Source organism: Ursus americanus, chromosome 19 (assembly GCF_024610735.1).
Source record: "Ursus americanus isolate L20-20 chromosome 19, mUrsAme1.1.p, whole genome shotgun sequence".
NCBI classification, from domain to species: Eukaryota; Metazoa; Chordata; class Mammalia; order Carnivora; family Ursidae; genus Ursus; species Ursus americanus.
The window spans coordinates 15,432,988-15,460,273 of NC_142145.1; the positions used below are offsets into that span (position 1 = coordinate 15,432,988).

Below are 27,286 nucleotides of genomic sequence, written 5' to 3' on the forward strand. Positions count from 1 at the left end.
GAAAGAGAGAGGGAGAGACGGAGGGAGGAAGAAAGGAAGGAAGAAAGAAGAGAGACAGGAGAAAAGAAAGAGAGAGAAGTGCCTGCCAAGTGCCGTGTTTTCCCAGGTGGCACAAGGGCGTTGTAAAGACCAGCACATACCGTTGCAAGAATGTAGGTCTTACACAGCGAACGTTGCAGCGACATCTCCAGCCTGATCTCCCCCTTCTCATTCTTCAAAATGCAGAATGGGCAGATTTTATGCAGAAATAAGAACCACTATTCTCCTCCAGCAGCCATTCCTTTACACTGCTTTCATTTAGAGCAGTGGTTCTCAAAGTGTTGACCCTGACCAGCCAACACCGGCGTCATCGGGGCACGTGATAGAAATGCAAATTCGCTAGCTGCCCCAGAGCCAGAAACTCTGGGGGTAGAAGCCAGCAATCGGAGTTTGACAAGCCCCCTGGTTAATTGAGAACCACTGATTTAGAGCAGCTTTCAAATTTGGCTACACATTAGAATCATCTGAGCAGTTTAAAACGACAGGTGTCTCTTAAAAGCGCTACAGTTGTCTCTAATATGAAGCAATATTTGAGAACCACTGCTTTAGACCTTGTTTTACTCCTTACCAATGAAAATAAGTGTGTTTGGAAAAAGATACCAGCTCGGTGGGCTGGATCCACTTATTAAAAGAAACTAAGTGCAGGTACGTTCCTGAGGAGACCTTGGTAATATGTAAAGGCGGATGCCAGGCACCCCTGAGTCCCCTGGGCCATCTTAAAACCATATGCTTCTCTCTGTCCCCAGCTGTCCCAGGTGGCGCGTGGAGCCCAAGCCCGACAGATGTCGCCTAAGAGCAACTGGAAGCAGATTGGTGGGAAATGATGAGTTTAAACTTGATTCTTACATTTGATGCTACCTTTGAGTTTCAGATTTGGGGGCAAAGCTTTTTCTAACCTATGGCTATTAGCACCTTCCTGTATCATTTGTTGTGTAACACACAGAAGCATAATTTGATTTACAAAGCCCACGTTCCTTCCAGTTCTATCACGAGGCCTTGGTGGGACCTTCCCCACCCTCCCACAGTTGCTTTATTTCAGCACATAGGAGGCTGTCTTCCAGGCCATCAGTCCACATCTCCCACTGCTGGAAGGCTGCAAACACACAATGCATTTTACGCATCTCTGCACCTCTAAGACCCAGTGTTCTGCAAGCACTCATGAATCCTCGTTGAATGAGTCCGTGAATGAACTATGAAAGCTACTATCAATCTTCAAGCCAGAATTTGTATATTCTGCCAGCAGCCACAAAATAAACATGTTCGTGGATTTTAGCAAGGCAGGAGCTATAAAATTGGTTTTTACCACGGAGGGACCATGTGTCTCCTCTTAATTTCCCCTTATTCTCAACAAAGTAACTGATCTTTAGAAAACTACAAGGCTGATTTAAAAAAAAAAAAAAAAGGAGTTCTGATCTTTCAGGAAAAGGAGAGTGGGATGCACTTAAATCCTCTCAAAATCGATGCAATGACAGGATAAAATATCCTTCAGGAAATTTCGCCTCTGCAGTAGGTGTGTTTACGTGGTTCTGCCCACACAAATTGCTCACCCACGTGTGCTGGAGGGAAACAGTGACATAAAAATACGTTTCTGAAAATTATCAAAGCCATAAGGATATTTCAACCATTTTCTTAGGACCGATATTCTAAACATATGCTGTAAAAATAAAGGGGGGGTGACACTTTTATTGTAAGGGGCCAAACAGTGAATATTTATGTTTTGCAAACCATGTGGTCAATTAGGGCAACTACTCAACTCTATCTTCAATAGCACGAAAGCACCATAGACTATACATAAATAAATGGGCAAGGTTATGTTCCAATAAAATTTCATTTGTAAGAAAAGGCAGTGGGCCGGATTCACCCATTGGCTATATTTTGCCCCCTCTGATAGAAGGGAATACTTGTATTGGGGCCTATTTCCCTTTACTCTAGGTTATGTTTAAAGACAGTCTGGGTTTTTAGCTTCCAGGTTGCTACAGGATCCGAAAGAGTTACTCCGGACCTGTCTACAGCACTCTGCAACAGGTCATTAAATTTCAGAACGCAGAGCCCCACAAAGCACGCCTGTTCAGCCCTTGACCCCAAATGCCCTCATTCTTATCGTTCATGTCTCACCTTCCCCTTGCATTCTTCTTGGTTATTCTCTCTTCCATAGCCTAGATATTCTGAAAATGTGGAGTGCAGACGCCTTGCATCAAAACCTCTCGGAAATGTTTATTAAACACGTAGGTTCACAGTCCCTCCATCATCTTACTGAGACAGAATCCCCGGATGCAGAGCCCCGGAATCATGGTCCAACAAGCACTTAGGCAAGGGTGATCCTGCTAAAGTTTAAGCATCACGGCTAACCCGGTCGTGATCTCAGGCTGGTAAGATCAAGCAGAGGTGCCGCTCTGTGCTCAGAGGGGGTCAGCTTGCAGGGCCTCCCCCTCTGCCCCTCCCCCCACTCGCGCACGCGCCTGCACGTGCTCTCTCTCTCTCCCAAATAAACAAATCTTAAAAAAAAAAAAAAAAAAAGAATCACGCTTACCTGTCATCCTCTCTCCTAGCGCCATCTCACCAAGAGTAGTACCATGTAACCAAAAGTTTGGGGGCGCTTCTCGCTGGGGGTAGAACAGACTTCCTAGCTCCCCATTTCTATTTCCTAATGTTACAGTCTTATGTCGTAATATTTATGATGGTCTCCATAGTTCTTGGCTGAGTTCAGACAACAGTGTCCCTGACCGACGGTACCTAAAGGAAAGACTTTGGAGACAGGCTGACTTATCAAGCAGCTCCTCCCCTGTGGGTGGGTTATTAAAACTCTCTGGGTCTTTCTGGATCTCCATTGGCTCAACTTTAAAATAAAGATAGTATTAAATGCTTGCAGGTTGTTGGGAAGGTAAAGTGATACAAAACATATAAAAGCACTTAGGTATTCAATAGTGGCATTCAATAATGGATAATGGTTTCGCCCCATCGTCTGCCTTTCCACTCAATAAATGTGGCTCAGGTGTATTCCTTTGTCTCTTTCACTTTAGCCTCCACACTCCTTGGGGCTCAGAAATCCCTGCTTAGCCATCTCTTTAGTCATTTATTCGACAAATATTTGCCCAACATCTGAGAAGTACTATGTATTATGTTCTTGGGAATAGAGAAGTAAGAAAAAACACGGAGATTCTGCTCTCCTGGAGTTTATAATACAGGGAGAGAGAAACTATATATAAAATAACCAAGGTAGAGAGTGGTTCTCAATCTGGTGGGGAGTAGGGGCTGCCTCGGGGGACATTTGGCAATGTCTAGAGACATTTTTGGTTGTCACGTCTGGGGGAAAGGTGCTTCTGGCTTCTAGCGGGCAGTGGCCAAGAATGCTGCAAAACATCCTACAATCTCAAATGCATTTATAACAACCGAAAGAAGCCTAATTCAAAAGGCTAACACTGTACAATTTCACTTCTCTATCATTCTAGAAAAGACACAACTGTAGAGACAGAATATATGTGTGGGGGCTGAGTGTGAATCCTGTCACAGGCCCCCCGCATAACACAGCCTATAGGGTCATTTTGATTCTGTCATTCTCTCTAAGTGAACAACCATCCATGCATTCAAACCCTCTTCAGACTGTCCAGGCTCTTTCTTACTTGACTCCCTAAATAATCCACTTTGGTCAAGGTCACACTTTCTTACTGTCACTAGATAAGTAATGTTCCAATATTTTGCTCACGCTGTTCCCCATAACTGGAAGAGTGCCTTCATTACCCCACACCTTTCAAAATTCTAATAATTGAAAACTCCCAAACCACTGCAGCCCAAGTAATCATCCCTGTGCAATCCTAGAGCATGGCACATCTGCGTCTCATAGCATGGCTACTCATAATATCAGCTCTCGTTTGAATAGATGATTTGCATGTTGCCCATGACCCCTCATTACTTCCACTGGATATAGCTAAAATCTCCATTTTAGTTTTTTAAATTTTTTTAAATTCATTTTTTAAATTTAAATTCAATTAATTAACATATAATGTATTATTTGTTTCAGGGGTACAGGTCTGTGATTCATCAGTCTTTTTTTTTTTTAAAGATTTTATTTATTTATTTGACAGAGAGAGAGACAGCCAGTGAGAGAGGGAGGGAACACAAATAGGGGGAGTGGGAGAGGAAGAAGCAGGCTCCCAGAATAGGATCTTGATGTGGGGCTCGATCCCAGGACTCTGGGATCATGCCCTGAGCCTAAGGCAGACGCTTAACGACTGAGCCACCCAGGCGCCCCCATCAGTCTTATATAATACCCAGTGCTCATTACAACACATACCCTGCCAGTGTCCATCACCCAATTACCCCGTTCCCCCACGCCCCTCCCCTCTAGCAACCTTCAGTTTGTTTCCTAAGATTAAGAGGCTTTTATGGTTTGTCTCCCTCTCTGGTCTCGTCTTGTCTCATTTTTTTCTCTCTTCCCCTATGATCCTATTATGCCTTATTTCTTAAATTCCACATATCGGTGAGATCATATGATAATTGTCTTTCTCTGATTGACTTATTTTGCTTAGCATAATACCCTCTCGTTCCATCCACATCATTGCAAATGGCAAGTAAAATCTCCATTTTATATAGGAGAAAACTAAAGCTCAGAGGTTAAGTTACTTCCCCAAGTTCTAGGTTACTAAATGGAGAAGTTGAGAAACCTAGAAAAGCTGAATCCAAAGGTTGTCTTCTTCATGTAGTAATTCACTATCTCTTTTGTATTGTTTTAGATTTGAATGTCAATAATTCCACCACTAAGCTCCTTGAGGACAGGGGCTCTTTTTATACTTTTTAAAGCATATATTCCTTTTGTATTCCTCAATATGCTAAATAAAGAAGATATTTCTAAAATAAGTGTCTTAAGATGTAAAATTATGGCCCCAGAGGAAACACACATGCCTGAAGCTATTGTCCTCATTCAGTAAATAGTAAACCAAGACACTTTTGTAGTTAGCCTATATGAGCAAGTGTGGACTTCATGTGTTTGGCATGTAAACTTTGAGCATGTCCTCATATAAAATAAAAGGATAATTCTGAATCCTTAAAAAATTGCTTAAAATAAAACTGACCAACACGGGAAGAAAATGCCCCTCATTCTTACTGCGACCAAAGTCATACGTGTTTATAACATACTTCTAAATAGTCTTTGAGCTTTGCAACTTCGTCAGTTTGTCCCTGGGTTTGGGGTTTCCTGTTATTTGCGTCCTTTCTTTTATCTCTGGGTATTGTTTTTTTTCCCCCCTTCCTTTCTTTCTGTTAAACCTAAACACAAATGGAAACCAGACTTGAAAATTTCCTGAGCAGACAAAACCAGTTTAGTCATACAGGCAAAGTTAAATTTAGCTACTTTTACAAGACAATTGGGGCCACCTTGACCTGGGTCCCTTCTTGCTCATGCCCCTGAAAAGCATAAGCAAAACTTAAATTGTCCCCCAAAATTGATAGGAAATGGCCACTGCCCAACTCCCTTTTATTTAAGAAAACTCTCGAATGGAAACCAATCACCGTGAAGAATGAACAGATACTCCCTCCACACTATATAAGCCACTTATTAACAATATACCTCTGAGCCTCATTCCATGTTCTGGTTCGAGTTCTTCTGGTTTTGCAAACTGTCTTTTTGGTGTACGCACAATAAACGGGTACTAATTACCACTTCGGAGATTCATTGGTTTTACTTCTGGATTTTGGATGTTTTTTTCCCTGAATTTTTGACACTTCCGTTTTGAGTTTTATATTTTACATCAGCAACTTTTCAAAATTAAAATTCCCCAAGTATCACAGTGGATCAAATTACATTACAAAACTGTAATTGTGGACGTGGACGTCTCGTCACACAGAACAATACTTCCGTGGTTGCAAGATGAAAAACATTTAGATATCATCTCATCATCAGAATTTGTTCATTTAAAGTTTGTTTGAATCTTTGGATAGTTTGAATTTTATTCAACTGCCATCTATTTTTTTTAATCTTCCCTCACTTTTCTGTATAACTTATAGGGTCTGTCCTTTCTCTTTCACCAAAGACACCAAGAAAAATAGTTGTTTATATCTGCCTTTGGCTCCTGAGAGGAGGCTGACTAGCTCAGATCTAAAGGTTCAGAATATATTGAATAGACAATATAAACTTATGTGTGGCTTTTTAACACATGAGACATTGCTGTTCTGGAAATATTTGAGACCCTTCCACTTGAACCTCAGTTCTATATCCACAATGGGTTTGGATAGACATTCCCATTAGGTTAAGTGTTCCACCTAGTGCCCAGATCCAGCCTAGCATGTTTTCTCAGGGTTCTTGGAAATACCTAGAAGATTAAAGCAATCTGGCTACCTCCCTTTCTCTAAAAAGAAAGGTATAGATGGTGGGTAAGCCAACGTAGGTTTGAATCCCGGTTCTGCTATCTAGTAGCTATTTACTATATTTACTAATATAGCTATTACTATTTACTATGACGTTGGCAAGTTAATTAACACCTGGAAACCGGGAGGCCTGAGTCCTAGTCCCGGCTCTGACACTAGAGCTGTATGTAATCCCATATAGGTCCCGCCAGGCTGCACCAGGCAGTGGACATTTCTAGAGAGGGGGTCTATGCCACATCGGTATATTACCTTAGATCTGTAATTGGTGATTTGGGATGTGACCATAACGTTGGCTTCTGGAGCGCGAGAGGCAGGGCGATCTGAGAGGGTGACATCGTTGGGCACTTCTAGTTGAAGCTAATGACAATCACAGCAGCAACCTGCTAGTCTCCTCAAAAGGGCAGACCTCCGCTTCCTGTCTGGAGAGCTCCGGGCGAGCGGTGCAAGCTCCAAAGGGCTGTCACTGCCGCAACTGCGTGGAGCCTGTCGGTGCCGCCCCTCTCCTGACCCGAGGAAGATGATCTGGCCTCTCCGGAGAATGTAAGCTGCCAATACGGGCTTCTTCTCCCCGTTCCAGGCAGAGGCCTGGGTGAGCTACTGCAGACAAGGGCATGCGAGAGAAAAAGCCCTCTGGATAGGACATTTCTTCTCCCCCCACCAAGCCTTAGTGTCATGGGAAGCATCAAATAAACGTAAGCTTCTGTGTTTAACCGAAACGTGTACGTGTTTTATGGACCTTCACAAACACAAAGACAACTTGCCCCAAACAAATTTGTCCCACTTCTGTGACCTGAGTCACTTCCATTCCCCTCATTGTTTAGTGGTGAAGGACGAAACAGCTCAGGCTCCTGGGAAATCAGTAGTGGCATTGTTTAGTCAAAGACAGGCTGGTCGTGGCAAAAATGTGTGCATCTGATTGTAAAGCTTCCGCAGTGTTATTTTGTTCATAGAACGACGGGTACAAGGTGATCCTCAGTTCCTTCCAACTCTGAGCTTCTATGTGGGGGCTTCTATGAGGTACTGGAGCTAGCCTACTCCCTTTCAAAAGCCAATGGTTAAGTATTTAGAAATTTCACAAGCCAGTGGTGGAACCACGGATAACATGAAATTGCTGAGTTTGGAATATTTAGAGCACAGAAGTTGGCAAAGGATCCCAACCAAGGCGCTTTTTTTTTTTTTTTTTTTTTTTTTTTTTGAGAATGAGCTTACCAGCATACCACTGAATATGAGCCATTGAACGAAATACTGTCCATGCGCGGGCACTGTGTTCGATGCTCTAAGAAGGTATCTCTCACCCAGACATATGGCCACCCTGCCAGGTGGCACTTGAAATGTGAGGATGTATGTTTGTTTGTCAAAATAACAGATGGGCACTACAGACATTTACTAAGCAGAGGCTGTTAGGAGAGCGATCCCACGACGCACATGATAGTTTCTCCAAGGAAGAAACGTCGAGAGCAACCTCACGGAGAAGCAATGCAAACGGCATAAACACCTCCGACCGAACACCGACCTGTGGTCGCCTTCTCCGAGCCTCTCTAGGAAATCACGCTCGTGTGACAACTACCGTGCGTTGCTCCAGCAAACAGCATCCCAGACACGGCCCTGCGGCAGTTTGTTCCCTAGCTCTCCGAAGTCACTCTCCGAATGCCACGGTCCTGCCTTCTTAACTCGTTCTATTTGTCTCATGGCTATCGTCACTCTAAGTCATTTGTGAAAAATTCCTTTCAGCCCAGTTCTATGGGGACAGAGCCTGAGATAGGGGTTGTGTGAAGCTGCAAGTTACAGAAAACCCAACTAGTAAAAGTGTAACTGTGTGAGGGTGTTTGTCTCTCTCATACTGACGTCATGAGGTGGACAGCTGCTGGCTTCGTTTCAGTGGCTCAACGATATCGGCCCAAGGCTGTGGCCATCCAGCTCTTCCTAATGTTCAAAGTGGCTTGGGAAACTCCAGAAATCAAGGCCATTTCCCCTGGAGGAAGATGAAGAACCAAATCAGGAAGGGGGGCGTCTGTACCTAACAAGCAGAGGCTTTCCCAGAAATGCCTCGTAGACTTGCGCCTATCCCTCAAGGGCCGGACTGTCACATGGCCACCCTAGGTGCCCGAGAGTCTGAGGTGGGATTATGGCTTCCTATGCTCTGTGATAAGAGGAGAGAAGGGAAAGCTAGTTGGTTGGGTGATGAGAGAGTCAACCACAGCATGTGTCCCAGGCAGGACTTCCGGGAATACTGAGATATAATAGAGAAATAGTAAAGATATAGAAATAGGCTTACTCAGAATGGATTTCTTGTAACACAAATACAACACAGCCACAGGTTAGCTGGCACTCACCTAAAATTGCTTTCTTCCACTTTGATTCATTCTGAAGATCCCTATCAAAAATGTTCACTCTTGGGGCGCCTGGGTGACTCAGTTGAGCATCCGAATCTTGGTTTCAGCTCAGGTCATGATCCTGCAGTCATGAGATAGAGCCCCACATCAGGCTCTGGGCTCAGCGGGGAGTCTGCTTAGGATTCTCTCTCTCCCCCCCTCCCTTTGCCCCTACCCCTCCTCAAATTTTCTCTCTCTCTCTCCCTCTCAAATAAATAAATCTTAAAAAATCTGTTCACTCTTTACAGTCCATAATCAAATAAACTATGTGTATATCAAATCATCACATTATACACTTTAAATATCTTATAATTTTGTCAATTATACCTCATTTTTTAAAAAAAACCATGGAAGCATTAATGAAAGAAGAGATACAGAAGCAAAAATTGACAGCATGCCCCCAATTCTCACCAAGAAAAATCTTCCCAATGGATTTTGCACATTCTTTCCATTGGTGTTCTATTTCTGCTGTACAGAAATGATCAAGTTACGTCAGCCATCAATATCTTGATCCCTCTAAGTCCCTTTGGTTCAAACCAAGCATCCTGGAGAAATGATTGCATTTCTCTAGCAGATCTGCCTCCAGGGAGAGAACACACTGGTCAAGAGGAATTTGGATGCCAGAACCACGATGCTCAGAGCAGAGATGCTCAGACTGTAACATTCAATGGAAGAGCCTACTAAATCATAGTTTACTGAGCCCTCCCGCAAGAATCCGGTTCAGTAAGTCGACAGTGAGGCCCCAGAATTTACATTTTTAACAAGTTCCTGGTTGATGATTGATGATGCTGGTCTGAGGACCATACTTTGAGAAACAATGCTTTCATCGAAAGGTACAGAAGAGAGGCACCTGGCTGGTTCAGTAGATAGAGCATGTGACTCTTGACCTTGGGGTTATGAGTTCAAGCCCTACATTCGATACAGAGTTTACTTCAAAAAAAAAAAATGTGGAAGATACATTTACAGGTGGTAGGATGCTGAGGAAGAGCACACCTAATAGTGCACCTGCGAAGGAAAAGGCACGGTAACCAGGGAAAGGGAGTGGAACAGGAGAGGGTGTAAAGATTTAGAATAGCTACCGTAGGGACTCACGGGCTCATGCCCTAACCAGCGTCATTATGGAAGGTTTGCACTGAGTAGGGACCATAGGCTAGGACTGTGTTGAGGATCTTATGTTCATGTAGCCCCCCTAAAACCCTGTGGATTAGGAATTTTTATTCTCTCCATTTTACAGGAGACAACACAAGCTCACGGGTCTACTAAGTGGAGAACCCAGGATTTCAATTCACAAAGTTTAATGGCAGAGTTCATGGTAACAGCAACCAAGCTCGTCTGAGTCTAAATCATTAAACTGCTTTATTTTGAAATGAGTGTCATCCCAAGAAACCCACGTGACTTCTTTCTGTGGTCAACCCAGAGAATTTCTCATGGAGCATACTTTAGATTCTCTTCCCCCTCTGCTGTTGATAGTATTGACGTGAAAGAGAGAGGTGTGAGAGAGGTAGCAGGACAGGACGGGGCAGGGTGTGCTGGTTTCTGTGGAAGGGCCTCATGGTTTGGAGGGTTTGCCATAACAGGGCTGGCCCTCAGTCCTCCTAAGCAGCTACTAAACCCTCATGTGTCTGACGGATCGAATGCCAACTCATTCATTTCCAGTCAAGGGGGATACATCCTTACAGGGGTGACCAGAAGACTTATATTCAATCTCCAGAGCACGTTCTTACAGCAATGAAAATACCTGGGACCCAAATCAGTCATCAGAATGCAATTTGTAAGCAGGGAAGACCAGAAGAAGTAAATGGAGGTGCTGATACTCAGCCAGTAGGCCCTGCTGTGGTTGGTCAGGTGTTTCCAGCCAGCATGCATTCTGATATCTATGTCCACGCCACACTCACTGTTAAATAGTTTTTGTGTTTAGTTCTCCTAGATAATAAAAGATAGAAAGCCATCAATCACAGCTACTCTAAAAGAATATTTAGTTATGGAAGGTAAACTAGCAGTGAACAATGAAATGATGACTAATTATAAAGTAGAACATCTCATCGAAGAAATATATTATTAAATATTCAGTATACTTTGACATTAGGAAGATATCTAAGGAATTTTCAAGTGAAATCGATTTTTTTTAATATTTATGTATTTGGCTAAGAAATCATCTTCAGTTTGCTGGAAAATTCAGTTCTATGCCAAAGCAAATTCCCACAGGATATTAATGAGCATGTGTGCCAAGAAAACAAGAGACTAACTGTAAATCCCCTGGCACTGGGTCTCCTGGCTCTGCCTTCTTTGGGACTAAATAAGCAGTGTAGTAACATGAGTACTTACGTAAACATAAAGAACAGCTACTATTTTCACAGATGTACAAGAGTCAAATGGCAGTCATAGGGCCACATATAAAGACAGATAATTTATTATTTTGGTGATTTGAACTTTCCTCAAGACGTACATATATACTTGGCGTGTGTAGCTAAGAATTATGTCCACATAAAGCCACACATTTTAAAGATGCTCAGAACCTCATTTTCCAAAGATACTCACACATAGCCCAAACGCTGCTTAATTATGTAAGAAACTGGAAAACATTGCTAAGGTCGCATTATCCACATTGACATGCCGAAATGCTGAAGCAGCTACCTGACTGGTTCTAGTCAATTCCCAAAGCCTGGCACTGACCTAGGAGCTCCCCCGTTCCAGTCGCTGCTACAAAAGGAAACTATCATCTATGAAGTAGGCTATGGTCTGGTTACTCCGTCTGCATAAGACACAGATAGCATTACACGCAGTGATCACGGAATTCAGTTCATAGAAACGTATTAAAAGATGAAAACTTTCAGGGTGCCTGAATGGATCAGTTGGTTGAGTGTCTGACTCTTGATTTTGGCTCAGGTCATGACCTCAGGGTTGTGAGATGGAGCCCTGAGTTGGGCTCTGCACTCAGTGGGGAGCCTGGGGGAGATTTTCCCTCTCCCTCTGTCCCTTCCCACCCCGCATGTGCGGCTTCTCTCTCTCTTAAAAAAAAAATAAATGAAAACTTTTTAAAAAGCCGACAAAATCAGCCTCATCGACACAGATCACAGGCAATTTTTTTTACTATTGTACATCAGAAAGTATTTCATACTCTATAAATGCATATGCTGTTCCTTTAGGACATAAAATAAGTAAAAGTACTTTTATTTATAGAATTTTCATAAGCATGATCAAGAACCATTTAAAAATGCCCTCAAAATAAACACTTTTCAGAGTGTGGAATTTTAAAATGTAAAGCTTTCAACTATATGGCAGTTGAACAAAAAAAATAAACTTAGCAAATATGATTTTCCTTTAAAAAACGAATAGGACCTTACCACACTTGCAGAAGCCATTTAGCTTATTAAAAAAAAAGAAACTCTTCACAAGTTTACGGGGGCGGGGGGGGGGGGGGGGGGGGGGGGATTGGTAACCCGGTGTCTGGCGCCACCTACTGCACACAGACAATAACTTGCTCCGAAACGTTTCTTCAGCTAGAGTGTCAATTATTGTTTAATTTACATAAGAAATGAGAACTTACGTGAAAATGACTAGAAAGTAATCTGAAACGTAAAAATACATGCTGTGTTTAGAGTGGCACTCTATTCTTTTTGAACAGCCAATTTTTCTAAAAAAATATGGGTTTTTTGTTTGTTTCAAGTTTTTATTTAAATTCCAATTAGTGAACATGATAGTGTAATATTAGTTTCAGGAGAATTTAGTGACTCATCACTTACATATAACACCCAGTGCTCATCACAAGTGCCCTCCTTAATGCCCATCACCCGCTTAGCCCATCCCCCACCTGCTTCCCCTCTGGCAACGCTCCATTTGCTCTCTGTTTTATGGTCTGCTTCTCTCGTTTTTTCCCCCTTATGTTCATCTGTTTGGTTCCTTAAATTCCACATATGAGTGAAATCATATGGTATTTGTCTTTCTCTGACTGACTTACTTATTTCATTCTACTCCATCCATGGTCTTGCAAAAGGCAAGATTTTCGTTCCTTTTGATGGTTGAGTAATATTCCATTGAGTGTACATGTGTTTACATACACACACACACATATATATACACACCACACCTTCTTTATCCATTCATCAGTTGATGGATATTTGGACTCTTTCCATAATTTAGGTATTGTTGATAATGCTGCTATAAACATCGGGGTGCATGTGCCCCTTCAAATCTGTATTTTTGTATCCTTTGGGTAAATATCTAGTAGTGCAATTGCTGGGTCGTAGGGTAGCTCTATTTTTAACTTTCTGAGGAACCTCCATACTGTTTTCCAGAGTGGCTACACCAATTTGCATTCCCACCAACAGCGCATGAGGGTTCCCCTTTCTCCACATCTTCACCAACATCTGTGGTTTCCCATATCTAAGAAAATATGCTGATTTAAATATTTACAAAATACAGAAATACAGAAACTTGAAAGATTTGGGCAAGATGGGAAAATAAATAGCACCAGGTTTGGGAATGACTCTCTAAGGTCACTTACCACAAGGAGATGGGCACTGGGGATTGCCACAGATCTGGTGCTGGGGACCAAAAGTCATCTGCCCAGTCAAAATTAAAGACCTACTCTTTCTACTGTTTTTAATTAAAGCTGGTTATCTAGTCTAATAGAAATCAAGATCTCCTATGAATTAACATCATGGGAAATTTATTATAATACGTTTACCACCTAGTGGTAACAGGAAGAAGTCTGACAGTATTCTTCGAAATATCGAAGAAAAATAAATATGTAATGCACACAGTTTATCTTGGCTAGAAGTTTCCGTGACCAACTGTGCTGGGGGGAGGATAAGGTTCCAGCATTCTGCTTGCACTCTGTAAACTACAACCTTGTGGGAGGCTAGGGACTGAAAAATGTCACGTGCAGGTACGTTTCTTGGTGGCCATTCTTATGAAAACTCCTTTCCCACACTTTGTATACTAAGCCTTAAGAACGTGCCTTAGATATGTTTATAGGCATCTTTTCTTCCATAGATCTTATGGAAGAAATTTTATATCTCTGTGTTTATTTCTTCATTTCACACCTGTCTCCCAGAAGACCGACACTAGACTATCTCTATTGTGGTCCCCATTCTGTACTTAGTTGCCCCCACATGTCTGATACCTTGGCACATGTACTCACAAACACTCAATAAACATTTTAATTGATTAATTAAAACGTAGACCTGGGGCCGAAGGTGAGGGAGTGGGGGAGGGAACGGGGGAGGAAAACAAAAAGAGGACAATGAAATAAAAGAAGAAAGAAAAACCAAGAGGGCTAGTCCGTGACGCTCATACTAGAAGCAGAGACCGCTCAAGGCATTTGTGGGCCTGACCAATATTTGTTTAGGGCAGGAACATCTATGTCATATATCCAACTGATGTTTGGTAGAAAAACACAATGTTCCTTGTAAAAAAAAGAGTCACCGCCAATGGCTGAAGGCTTAAATGGTAGCTCAGCTGTATGTTGGCCAAGGTTCCATCAGAGAAACAGAACCAGGAGGAGCTATATGTAATAAGGGATTTAAAATAGTGAGTTGACCAAACCAAACTGTGGGAGTTGGTTAAACCGGACATCTAAGGCTTTCATTTCTGGTGCTGGGGCCCAGAGTGAGTGGGGCAGGCCCTCAGGAAGGAAGAGTGGATGTGCGTGGGAGAGAGAAAGGAGACACTGGAAGCTGCGAGGCCATGAGATGGAGCACAGACGGACAAGCTCAAACCCACCTCTCTCACTGCTCCCAACTTCAGTGAGGCAAGTGACCCACAGGCGAAGTGGGCACTCTTGTCCTGAAGCTGAGTGCTCTGTCCTAGCACAGGAGCTGGAGGGGATGCGGGCCTGGATCCTTCCCCATAAACCAGGTGAGCGGGCGGAGGAGCAAGACCATGCATGAGCGGGACAGCTGCTGACCTGCACCCACCCTCTGAGCAGAAAACATTTGCTGCTGCTTCGCTTCCCCCTTCCAAGTCTCACATGTAAATCCCCTGTGGATGATGTTAACTCTGGAGGGAACTCTGCAGGAGAGGGAATTATGGAAATACTTGATAGTATTCACCTACCAGTTTTCTTTGTGTAAAGGTTTTCAGCTACAAAATCAAATCTTCGTAGAGATAAAGCCCAAGGTTGTTTATTTCTTCCTGCTTGAGCTTCATAGTTGGTGTCTTTCAAGGACTATGTCCATTTCATCTAACTAGTTGAATGTATTGGCTTAACGTTGTTTGCAACATTCCATTTTATCCTGTCAGTGCACGTGGGCCTGTAATGATGCCTCCCCTTTTCAGTCCTGGAATTGGCCCTTGCCACCTTGGATCCAATTACTCTCGTTGCATTCAGGTTTCCCGGTTCAGTGACTGCAGTTCCCACTGTAAGTTGTGGCCTGCGGAAAACAGCAATTACAAAGTTCCTCAAGGACGGCAGCGCTCCTTTCGCAAATGTATTTCTCACAGTACTGGTGAAAGGTATGTAGTCTGGACCCTCCCAGTGTGGGTAAACAGGTCTGAAGCGACAAATCCACTCTACCATTCCAATCTCCCTTAGCCATGTAATGCATTTAATAGGCTTCTGGCACATGTAAGCCACCATTATGTGTTAGTTATTAAGATTACTTCAGAATCATCATGTGTTCATTCTTGTAACCTAATACTGAAATTAATAAAAGTAGTCTTCTCCTCCTACAGATGTCATTGGCTTTAACTTGAGGTATGATTTCAGCACTTGAATATGTTTGACTTTGTAAAATTTGAACCAGATCAAAGAAGATGGCTAGTGTCCAATAGAGTGAGTGGACTCCATTCAAGGCAAAGTCTTTACTGCGCCGCATTTGCTGGTATGAGATTCCTGGCATTCCCCTGGAGTATTCAGTAGAGCCACCTGCAGTTAAAATAAAACACAGAGTGAAAAGGCAACTTGAGGAATGGGAGATGTTAGGATGGATATTGTCAAAAAACCAATAACAAAAGACAAGTGCTGGTGAGAAATGGGAACCCTTGTATGCCTTTGGTTGGAGTGCAAACTGGTGCGGCCACTACAGAAAACAGTTTGGAGCTCCCTCAAAAACTTAAAAAGTAGAAGTACTATATGATCCAAAGGAAAGGAAAACAGAATTCTGAAAAGATGCCTGCACTCCCATGAAGATCGTGACATTATTAACAGTAGCCAAGATAAGGAAACAACCTAAGCATCCATCAACAGACGAATGGATAAAGAAGGTGTGGTATGGATATATTTCATAATAATGAAATATTATTCAGCCACGAGAAAGAAGGAAGTCCTGCCATTTGTGACAAGACGGATGGGACTTGAAAGCATTATGCTAAGTGAAATAAGTCAGAGAGAGACAGGGGAGCATGAGTGTGGGAAGGTGGGGTACAATAAAGAATATATACAGGTTTTGTCCTTGGTTCCTGGCACAGAGCTTCAGAAATTCTTGGAATTTCCTGAGTAAAAAAAGAATGCCTTTGTTAGGCTAATAACGTGGCTTATGGTGGGCCCCTAGAGAGTTCCAGGATGGGGGCAGTCTACAGAAAGACCAAGCACATGACTGGAAGTTTGGGGCTTTTAGCTGCCAGAAATCCAAGGAAGAGAGGGGGACTGGAGATTTGAGTTCCATCGTTTGGCCAGTGATTTAATCAGTCGTGTCTATACAATATAACTGTGGACGCTGGAGCTCAGTGGTGCTTCCTGGTTGGTGAACGCATTCGCTGGCTCATTGAACGCTGATAGCACCAGGAGGGTGATGTGCTCTGACTCCATGGGCAGAGGGCAGAAAAGCCCTGTGTTTGAGACCTTCCCCAGACCTCACCCTATGTATATCCTGCATAATAAAAATGTCATCTTAAGGATTAAAAAAAATCAAACAAACTAGTTGTAGTGAATTTGTAATTTATATAGAGTCAGCTTAGCTGGGATAACTGCGTTATACTGCGGAAAAGAAGGCAAACAAAAAAGAGTACATACTGTGCGATTCCATTTTTCTGAAAGCCTAGAAAAGACAAATCTAATCTATAGTGACAGGAAGCAGAGCAGTTGTTGCCTGGGCAAGGCATGGGGGGAGGGGTGCTAGGCTGGGGCACGGGACCTCTTTGACACGATGGAAATGTTCTGTGCTTTGATCTTGGTGGTAATCATAGGGACGTATAAATGTTTTAAAATCATTGAAATGCACCTTTTTAATGAACACATTTTATTGTGCATAAACTATACCACAATAGGGCTGATTAATTAAAAAATTGGGGCTTGAATGAGTCCAGGTTTTCCACTATTAGCTGTAGGATTTTTTTCACTTAATCTCTGTCTGGGATAACCTTGAAGAATTCTGAGTTCCGACTACTGAGGAATCATTTGCTGAAAACTGAAAAACAGCAGGTTCAAACAGTCCCAGAAAATGTAAAAACTGGGGACTTGGGTGGCTCAGTTCGTTGAGCGTCTGCCTTTGGCTCAGGTCATGATCTCAGTGTCCTGGGATCGAGTCCCCACATCGGGCTCCCAGCTCAGCGGGGAGTCTGCTTCTCCCTCTCCCTCTGCTGCTCCCCCTGCTTGTGCTCTCTCTCTCTCTCCCTCTGTCAGATAAATGAATAAAATCTTTCTTTAAAAAATGTAAAAACTGTACCAAGAACAGGAGTGATAGTTCAGGACTATAGGTGACACAAAATGGTTAGTTCAAAGGGGCCTGAGGCTAATCACCAACGGTAGTCACTCACAATGGCCAAGTAGAAAGACCATACATTTTCAAGTTTTAATAGTAACATTAGTCCCTCACTGACCAAGAGACTGCTTATTTGCTTGCTATCATGACAGCTCTCAGCCAGCGTACTTACGGCCATGGCTACCTTTTAATCCTTTTATTCTGTATCATTCTGCACCAAAAGAGGGAGGAGGAAGCTGACAGTGAGAAAAAGGGAAGACAAGAGAATAAAAAGTCAACACCCGCAGAAAATAGCACATTTTCTTCCTGCTCTGGTGGTTAGAATAACTTTTTATCATTGGCAAAAAGAAAAGCTACTGCATTTGTATTTCACACCTATAAATGTGCAAGGAACATGTGCTATAAAAAGCTCTTTCAGTGTTCTGGATCCTACAGGGCGTGTAGCTTTCGCTTCCTCTTTACTCAGAGGTTCATTAAGACTCAGAATAGAGGCCCAAATGAGCCATCACGACAAAAGCAAAATGAAACCCCAGAAAACAATTTTTATAAAATGTGAATTTCCTCTGAGTGCAAGATATTTACCATCGTAAAGTGTGTTAGATCCATCTGCTATATCAGACTCTGTACAAGTGTAATTTCATTCTGAAAGAAAATGAGACATTTCCACCCTCCTTAAAAAAAAAACTATTTAAAATCATTGCAATAAAAAATGATCTCTTTATACTTGAAAAGTCTTCATATGATGTGCAGGTACTCATGAGAAAGTTGAAAACGTGCTCTCAAGTGGTTGAAAGGAAAAACGGAGCGTCCAACTATTTTGTGACTTGTTAAGTTGGAAGAGTAAAGACTGTTTCTGAAAGTTGAAGGTAGTCCTCATAAAGATGAGGCATCGTTTTTCATGAATTTTATTTTTAGCAGCAGAAGATCAAAATGACTTTTGCACATTATGGTGGAAGGAAGACCCAGAGGTTTCAAAATGTTAGAAGTCACAAGTCATCTCTGCTGCGGTTTAATATGAAACACGAGCAGTGCCATCTCCTTATTGCCTAGCGTTCTTCCAGGAACAACAAATGTGAACAAAGTCTGAGGCAGTGACAGTTTAAATGTCTACATTCTTCCCTGTTTTGATTGTTGCATCCTGAGTTTCTACATTTAGCCTTGTCCCCTGAGGCTTTATGTCATCCAAGTCCCCTTCTAAGTCTCCCCTCCACTCTGTCACACCCCACACAAGCCCTCTGAGCTCATTTCTTGTCTGGGACCTGCAGGATTAGTTGTGCCAACGGAGGCTCTCTCCCCAGGTCGCTCCTGAATGCAGTTCCATTCAGGGCGGAGTTCCTGAACAGATGGGGGGCTAAAGAACGGGAACTAGAATGGCTGATTCCATACTCTTCTCCAGCAGATGTGCTAGAGGTAAGAGACATAAACACATCTACTGAGCTCACAATATGTCCTAGGTACAAGCCGCCAGTCAGAGATGGATTTATGTGGACAGTTCCATTTAATAACTGCAAACACACATTAGGAGAGTTTAATCCTATTAGTCATTCACATTTTAGGTTAACATCCAGTTCAGCTTAAAATGTAGTTTGGGGGGCGCCTGGCTGGCTCAGTCAGTGGAGCATGCAGCTCTTGGTCTCGGGATCACAAGTTCGAGCCCCACATTGGGTGTAGAGATTGCTTAAATAAATAAACTTTTTTTAAAAAGAGAGAAAAAAAGAAAAAACACTAAAATATAGTTCTGTTTGTGCTGATTTTGGCAACACTTATACTAAAATTGGAATGATACAGAGAAGATTAGCATGGCCCTGGGCAAGAATGACACACATAAATTCGTCAAGTGTTCTATATTTTTATATGTATATATTTATTATGTCTTTTTAATTTATATTACATATAATATGGAATATTACTCAGCCACTAAAAAGGAATGAAATCTTGCCATTTGCAACAACATGGATGGAGTTAGAGAGGATTATGCAAAGCAGAATAAATCACAGAATGACAAATATCATAGGACTTCACTCATATGTGGAATTTAAGAAACAAAACAAATGAGCAAAGGAAGAAAGAGAGAGAGAGGCAAGCCAAGAAACAGACTTTTAACTCGAGAGAACACACTGATGGTCACCAGAGGGGAGGTGGGTAGGGGATGGGGGAAATAGGTGACAGGGATTAAGGAGGGCACTTGTGACAAACCCAAGGTGATGTATGGAAGTGTTGAATCACTATATCGTACACCTGAAACTAATGTAACATTGTGTGTTAACTACACTGGAATTAAAATAAAAACTTCAAAAGCCAAAATAAAGGTAGTTTTGTAAAGAAAAGATGAAGTCAATGGGAATCACTAGGCAGGTCTGAATGAACTTTCCACACAGTGGGATTCGGGGTAACTAATGAGATGGCACACAGGAGATACTAAATAAATATTTCTGAATGAATAAATGAATGATTCAGAAAGGAAAACAGAGCTAAGAGACAAATGGCCTTATTTGCAAGTTCTTCTCAAGTTGGAGAATGGGACAAAGATTAGGGAAGCTGCCTGTTAGACCACGTTCATGGTTGAGAATACTCTGTGTAATAAAGATGTCCATTCTTTCCAAATTAGTCTATACATTCAATAAAATTAATTTCAAATTTCATCACGTTTTTGTGTGGAGCTTGGCAGGCCAATGTTAAATTTCGTCGAAGGAACAAAGGTCCAAGAAATCAAACCTTTTTTTATGAAAAAGGTAGAGGATGTCGTTGCTCCAAGAAATATCATTAAACAGGAAACTAATATAACACTGGATGTTAACTACACTGGAATTAAAATAAAAAACTTCGTTAAAAATATACCATTATAAAGGGTAATGATTAAGTCATTAAGATTTTGACATGGTAAAGACAAAAAGATGGTTCAAACATATTAGAAAGTAAATATGGAAACCTGATATATCCCTGAGCTAACACTATAAATCAGTGGGGAAGAATTAATTATTCAATAAATAGTTTGAGTTCAACTGGTTATCCGTATGAAAAAAGATAACGTAGACTGTAAACTCACACCATGTCTAAACATCCATTTCCGGAGTATTAAAACGCATATTGTGAAAAACAAAATTTTTTTAGTTTCAGAAAAAAACGTAGAATAACTTTTTTGAATTGTGATATTCAGGAAGGAAGTCTTGTATAAGATACAGGAAGCACAAACAATTAAGGTGAAAAATCAATTCGTATAACTACATCAATCCTTAAAACCTCTGTATGAAAAAGGACACCATTAAAAAGTGAGAATAACTAAAACCACTAAATTGTACACTTTTTAAAGGGCTATTTGTATGGCATACAAATCATATCTGAAGAAAGCTGACCTTTAAAAAGTGAAAAGACTTAAAGCAACAAAAACTTACTGCTTCCCACCCATAAAATTGACAAAAATTTTAAAGACTGACAATACCAAGGGTATGCATAGAAGTGGAGTCCGCTGTCAGAACAAACCCAGTAAGGGTATAAATTGTTACAACCACCTTGAAAAGAAATTTGTCAGTTTCCACCAAATGTGAAGATGTTGGCACCCTCTTACCCAGAAAGTTCATTTCCACATATATAGAAACTTGAGCACACGTGACCTACGAAGCGAGTACAACACGTTCACAGCAGAATCGTTCTAATACCAAAAAACTTCATACTCATCCAAATAATCACCAAAAGGGAAATGTTTAGATTTAGAATATTCATAAGTGAAATGCTCTACAGCAGTCAAGATGAATAAACAGAGCTGTACGATTCATCATGGAGATAAGAGGTTGTTACCTCCGGAGAGGACTGGAGGGGAATTAAATCTGAAAGAGGTACAAAGGGACAGAAACAGAGCTTCAACTCTATCTCTAAAATGTCTTATTTTGTATTTCCAAAATCCAAGATAAATGTAACAAAAATGTTTTTAAGATCTGGGTAGTGTTACTTGAGTGCTTATTGTGTCATTTTCATGTTTTGCATGTTTGGAATAATTTCACAGGAAATAAAATGCCTTTAGTGTTTAATAAACATGGTTCTGAAATTATAGTAAATAACACCTTTGGTATGAATGCATCAGTTCTATCTGTACACTTCATTATCAAAAAATTTTAAAAGAAAGGAATAGTAGTAGATAGTTTCAGTTATGCAGGATGAATAAATTCTAAAAAACTGCTGCACAAAATTGTGCCCGTAGTTTACAATACTGTATTGTGAATTTTAAAATTTGTCGAGAACGTGGATCTCATGTTAAGTGTTCTTATGATAAAATTAGATAGGGGCGCCTGGGTGGCTCAGTCAGTTAAGCGTCTGCCTTCGGCTTAGGTCATGATCCCAGAGTCCTGGGATCGAGCCCCACGTCGCAGTCATCGGGCTCCCTGCTCAGCAGGGAGTCTGCTTCTCCCTTTCCTCTGTCCCTCGCTGCCCGTTCATGTGCGCTCTCTCAAATAAATAAATAAAATCTTTAAACAAACAACAAAAGAAGATGGATAAATAGATAAACAGAAAGATAGGAATAGCAGCAAAGACTTACAGAATGCCCTAGAAACATGTCCTGTAAAATGAAGAAACTATTCCCTGCGTTCTTAGTAAAACACACATGTAAGGGCGACACACAGAATCCTCATAATTTAATCCAATCTATTCCTCCCCCTTTGATATGGAACTCACTATGTACTGATGAAATATTGATAGTTCATGCCTTTTATCTTTGAAAACCAGATCATGTTCTTTCTGTGACTTGCCTAATATGTCATAATAAGGTAATAGTCCCAACTATGCACCAAGTTTTTTTTACTAGCCCCTCAATTTACTATTTTAGATAAGACACAGCTGTCAGTATCCGGAGAACCCCGGAAACAGGAGCTCATCAAAGGAGCTGTAGGCACCCACTGGGTTTGTTTCCTTTCTCATTAGGTGGCTCCAGCTGTGGTCTCTTTCACCTTTGAAGAGATATGAGTGAACGAGAGAACGGGCAAAGAGGGGCATTAAGATTAAAGGGTGTGAGGCTGACAAGGCAGTGAGCGAGAAATGCCTGGCAGTCTTCCAACCCTGATGGAAAACTGAGCAAGGAGAGCATATGCATAATGTCACAGGAAGAAGATCTCGACCTGTCTTAAAAGTCTGGAACTTTGACCAAACTTCACACTGAAAATATGAATAAGGATATGCGACACCTGGCTGGCTAAACTCAGAAGAGCATGCGACTCTTGATCTCGGGGTCATGAGTTTGAGCCCCACGCTGGGTATAGGGATTACTTAAATAAATAAATAAACTTTTTAAAAAAGAAAATATAAATAAGGGTAAATAGAAAAGTCTTTACTTAGATGCAAAAATCCCAGTACCACATGTATAGGATAAGGACTAAATGAATTAGCTGCCATGTGTTAATTTTTTTTTAATTTAATGGACCAGATACTCATTGTCAGTAAACAATGAATTACGGCTAAAAAACAAAAATGCCACTGCAGTTTCAGACAGAATCTAGAAGGAAGAAAGTGGTTGCTGGCCAGGTCCATGGGGTATAATAACAATGTCTGGGGCACTGCATTTAATTCGGGACACCATGTTTTAAGAGTTCCTTGAACACATATAAAGAACAGTAAAAATAGTGAGGAAACCAATAACTTTTATGAGGAAGAGTGGAGGAATTACAAAGAGAACTGAGCTCTTGTGGATATCAGCAAGGAGTGAAATCAAAGGGCAATCTTAATCATGCCGCACGTAGACAACATCTGTGATTGCCTTACAAGGGTGTTTGCTTCGTGGTGGGCACATAGTAAAAACAAGCTCTTATGCTGGTATCGAGGGTGACTGGTTCCTCTTTCCAAAATGTAAAAAAACAAACAAACAAAAAACCAAGATTCAATTGGTTTGGTTGATCCCATTGATATAGTTCAAGTGCCTAAGAACAAATAAAAATTTAATTTTACTTTAAAAGATTAAATGTACAAAAGGGCAGCAGAATTTTGAGGGGTGATGGAATTGCTCTGTATCTTGGTTGTGGTAGTGATTACACAACTGTATACTTTGTCAAAATCCATCAATCTGTATACCAAAAAGAATAAACTTTATTGTTTATAAACTATAAACTAAACAACTAATCAAAATGTGTTAAGTTGAAAATAAAACAAAGCTCATTTTTCCCAAAGAGAGTTTTTTGTTCACACTATACCACACACCAATTCCAGAGTAGAAGAAAGAGACTAATGAGAGCCCAAGCATTCACATTCTCAATGCCCTTTTGGTGGTTGATACACATTCTGCAGGTACTAAGAAGAAAACGTCCACTTAAGATCTTTCCAGAAATGGGGCACTGAGAAACCAGTTTCTCTTCCCCTTCTTGGCGTAGGACAGATAGAAGATGCACACAGACTAGAATATGCTAGATGACAGATGGACCAGCCTTGTTGGCCTCTCAGGCTCTAAACTAACCTGTCTAAACTGGAAAATAAAAACGAATAGAAAGAAATGTACATTCACCCTTTCTCTTCTCTTGTTTCTCCTCTTTGAACCATAGAGCTTATTTATCATTGAGTTTCTAGGATTGTAGCCTGACCTGGAAGTCTACACATAAGACCATTTATTTGCCTAGAAAAGAAAAACAAATCTGTTTATGCATTCATATGAGCTTAGATCTCCATTTTCAATGTGAAGTAATCCTCATTTTACATCTTTGTCTTATATTGTATCTCATCAGATAAGAAGTAATGATAAAAAAACAAAATCAACTTCAAAGTCTTCTAACTAGTTGGTGCAGTTTAAAGACACTGAGCGTGTTCAGTTATTATGCCAGCAGTTGGAATGTTTCACCTGCAGCGTATGAATTCCAAATTGTATATACACCCAGAGCAACTCATAATCCCATGCCATTATTATTTGACACACGAACAGAAGAAGCTGCCTTGGGCTTCATTGGGCCGCCAAGAAAAGACATGGTGCCTACCTTCCCGCCTCAGATAAAGCCAGCCCTCCACCAGCTGTCAAGGAGCCTAGTACTCCTTGTCTCCCGAAGAAGATGTCAGTGAGGAGGTGTTGGCTCTCACCCCCTCCACCATGCTCCCTGGAAACTGCAAGATGGAGCAATTGCCCAATGGCTCCCCAACCAGATATATTAAATCAGATGTCTTCCACTCAGAGATCATCATACAAATCCCTTCAGATGTAACGAACACCAACGGAAGCCCAAGCCCAGCACGGTGGCCATCATCACCCAAACTACTAGGCACACACACTAATGTGACCCAAGTTCCCTTCCTCTGCACCCTCCCAAACCTGCAATGTGTTCTATTGGAACTCACAGCACATCAACGGAAACTCCCTCTCTCCTCACGTTCTTCTCTTTCACGTCCCGTTTGAAACCTGGTCGTTGCATAAAAACATCTCTTCCCCTTTCCCCAGCACCCTCTGGAGTGGAGCTGGAGCTTTCTTTTCTCACACACCCCACGTAACTTGGGGTCTGGAAATGGGATGCTGTTCCCACTGCAAAGATAAAGCTCTTAATTCTCCTCCATACACCTGTTGCCCTCCGCGGGTCTTCTCAGTCCAGGAAGCAACAAAAATAGCCACCAGATTGTTCAAGTCAAAACTCTAGCAGTTATCCTTTATCCTGTACCCTAGCGACACCCAGTCCGTCGAGAAACCTATCAGTTCTACCTTGAAAACATATCCCAACCCCGTCCAATTGTCTTTGTGTTCACCATCACCACTGTAATAATACAACACTCAGCTCTGTCCTCTGCCCTCATCCCCTCCCCTGGCCTGTGATCTTCCTTTGAAATGGCTAGAATATCACAACTGTCCCCTCCTTATAACTCACGAAGAGCTTTCTTTTGTTCCCTACAAATCCCTGCATGATCGGGGCCCTGCCCACCTCTGTGTCCTCTTCAAGCACCCCTTCCAGGCTTGTCCACTGCAGTGGGTTGAACTGTGTCCCCCAAAATGATCGGTTCAATCCCTAACCTCCCCCTCATACCAGTAAATGTAAACTTACTTGGAAATAGGATCTTTATGGATGTAATCAAGTTATGAGGTCATGCCAGAAGGCCCTGATCCAGTGACTACTGTCCTTAAGAGAAAAGGAAAAGGTCACATGAAGACAGAGACACGGAGAGAGGACGTGAAAGATGGAGGCAGAGACGGGAGGGCTGCATCTGCCAGCCGCGGGTCACCAGGGATGTTGGGTGACTGCTAGAAGCTGGAAAGAGGCAAAGAAGGATCCTTCCCAGAGGGAGTAAAGCCCGGCTTACAGCTTGACTTGAGACCTCCGGCCTCTAAGTGAAGAGGCGATAAATTCCTCATTTTAAGCCACCCAGTTTGGGGCAATTTGTGACAAAAACCCTCGGAAATGAACACGCCCACTAAATTCAAGTCACATTGACTTCTTTGGGTTCCCGAAACACTCCAAGCTTCTCCCTGACCTAGGGGCTCTGTTCTAACTCTTTTTCTTTGCCCAGAATGTTCTTCTTCCCATCTTTATATTACCAGCTTCTGCATGTCATTCACTGTTTAAATGTCCCCTCCTCTGTCACCAGCCACTCAACCTAGAAGAGTCACCAAGTCACTATCACATCAACCTGTTTTGGATATTTGCATAACTTACAGCCAGCTCTCTGATATTTTACATGATGATGTACTGTCTGTGTCTCTCCACGATAACACGTGCTCCAAGAAAACAGTGACCGTGTCTGTCTTATTGCTGTCTCCCAGGTGCCCAGATAGTGCTTTGTACTTAGTAGGTAGGGAACAAACTGGTTCTGGTTTACCCAGGGCTGTCCTGGTTTTAGACCTTAGAGTCCCAGGTCCTGGAAGGCCCGTTGGTCCCAGGAAGCTGAGATGTCTAATTACTCTACTAGCAGACACCGTCAATCCAATTACCAATAACACTGGAAACTGAATGTTATGAACCTTTTAAAGAAGTTCTACTTTCTAAAATCTAACATGATAGGTGTAGTTGAATGTATCAGTCACAAGGTGGCACCAGACTTCTAGATTTATTTACAGACCAACTTTCATCGACGTCGCAAGACAGCTTTACATTCGGAAACGTTAAGATATTCAGCTGTTTTTCATAGTACCATTAAAGTCTTCTTTAAGACTGAAGTATAGAACTATATACTTATGAAGAAATTTTAATTCCGATGTATATTTCTGACAATCATTAAATGTTTCCAAGTAGAAAAAAGATAAATTTATAAATACCATAACTAATTTGCATTTAAAATTTTATTTCTGAAATTTATGTCACACTAACATGAAAAATTTGGACAGATAAAATTGTGGCCACGGTAACATCTTTTATCCTGCGTGGCTCAGTCAGTTGACGCCCCCCCCCCCCACTCTTGATTTCAGCTAAGGTCATACCAGGGTCGTGAGATGGAGCACTCACCTGGAGCTCCACGCTGAGCATGGAGCCTGCTTGAGATTCTCTCTTTCCCTCTCCCTCTGCCCCTACCCCCACTCAGGCATGCACTCTCTCTGTCTCTCAAGTTAAATAAATTAATCTTTATTTTGTTTTTAATTTTATTTATTTGAGAGAGAGAAAGCAGAAGCAGGTGGAGGGGCAGAGGAGAGGGAGAAACAGACTCCCTGCTGAGCAACGATCCCGCTGCGGGAGTTGATCCCAGGACCCTGAGATAATGACCTGAGCCAAAGACAGATGCTTAACCAACTGAGCCACCCAGGCACCCCAATAAATAGATCTTTAAAAAAGAAATAAATAAAATATAGCAAGTATTTGTGCATTAGCATAGTTAACAATCTGAAGATTTTGATAGCTACAGAAAAAAAATCAGTTTGCCAGAAAAATATCAGAAATGTTCCAAGAGAAACCGTGCTCGAGTTTATAGATTTCAGGTAAGAGATAATCCCAACTG

The 27,286-nt window shown here is 41.7% G+C and overlaps 1 non-coding gene across 1 annotated transcript; it reads left to right on the plus strand.

The window, feature by feature from the left end:
- Nucleotides 1-19,157: 19,157 nt before the first annotated feature.
- LOC123787580 (U6 spliceosomal RNA) lies at nucleotides 19,158-19,265 on the plus strand. The gene has a single exon (XR_006778280.2). It is a non-coding gene; the product is annotated as a U6 spliceosomal RNA (small nuclear RNA).
- The last annotated feature ends 8,021 nt before the right edge of the window (nucleotides 19,266-27,286 follow it).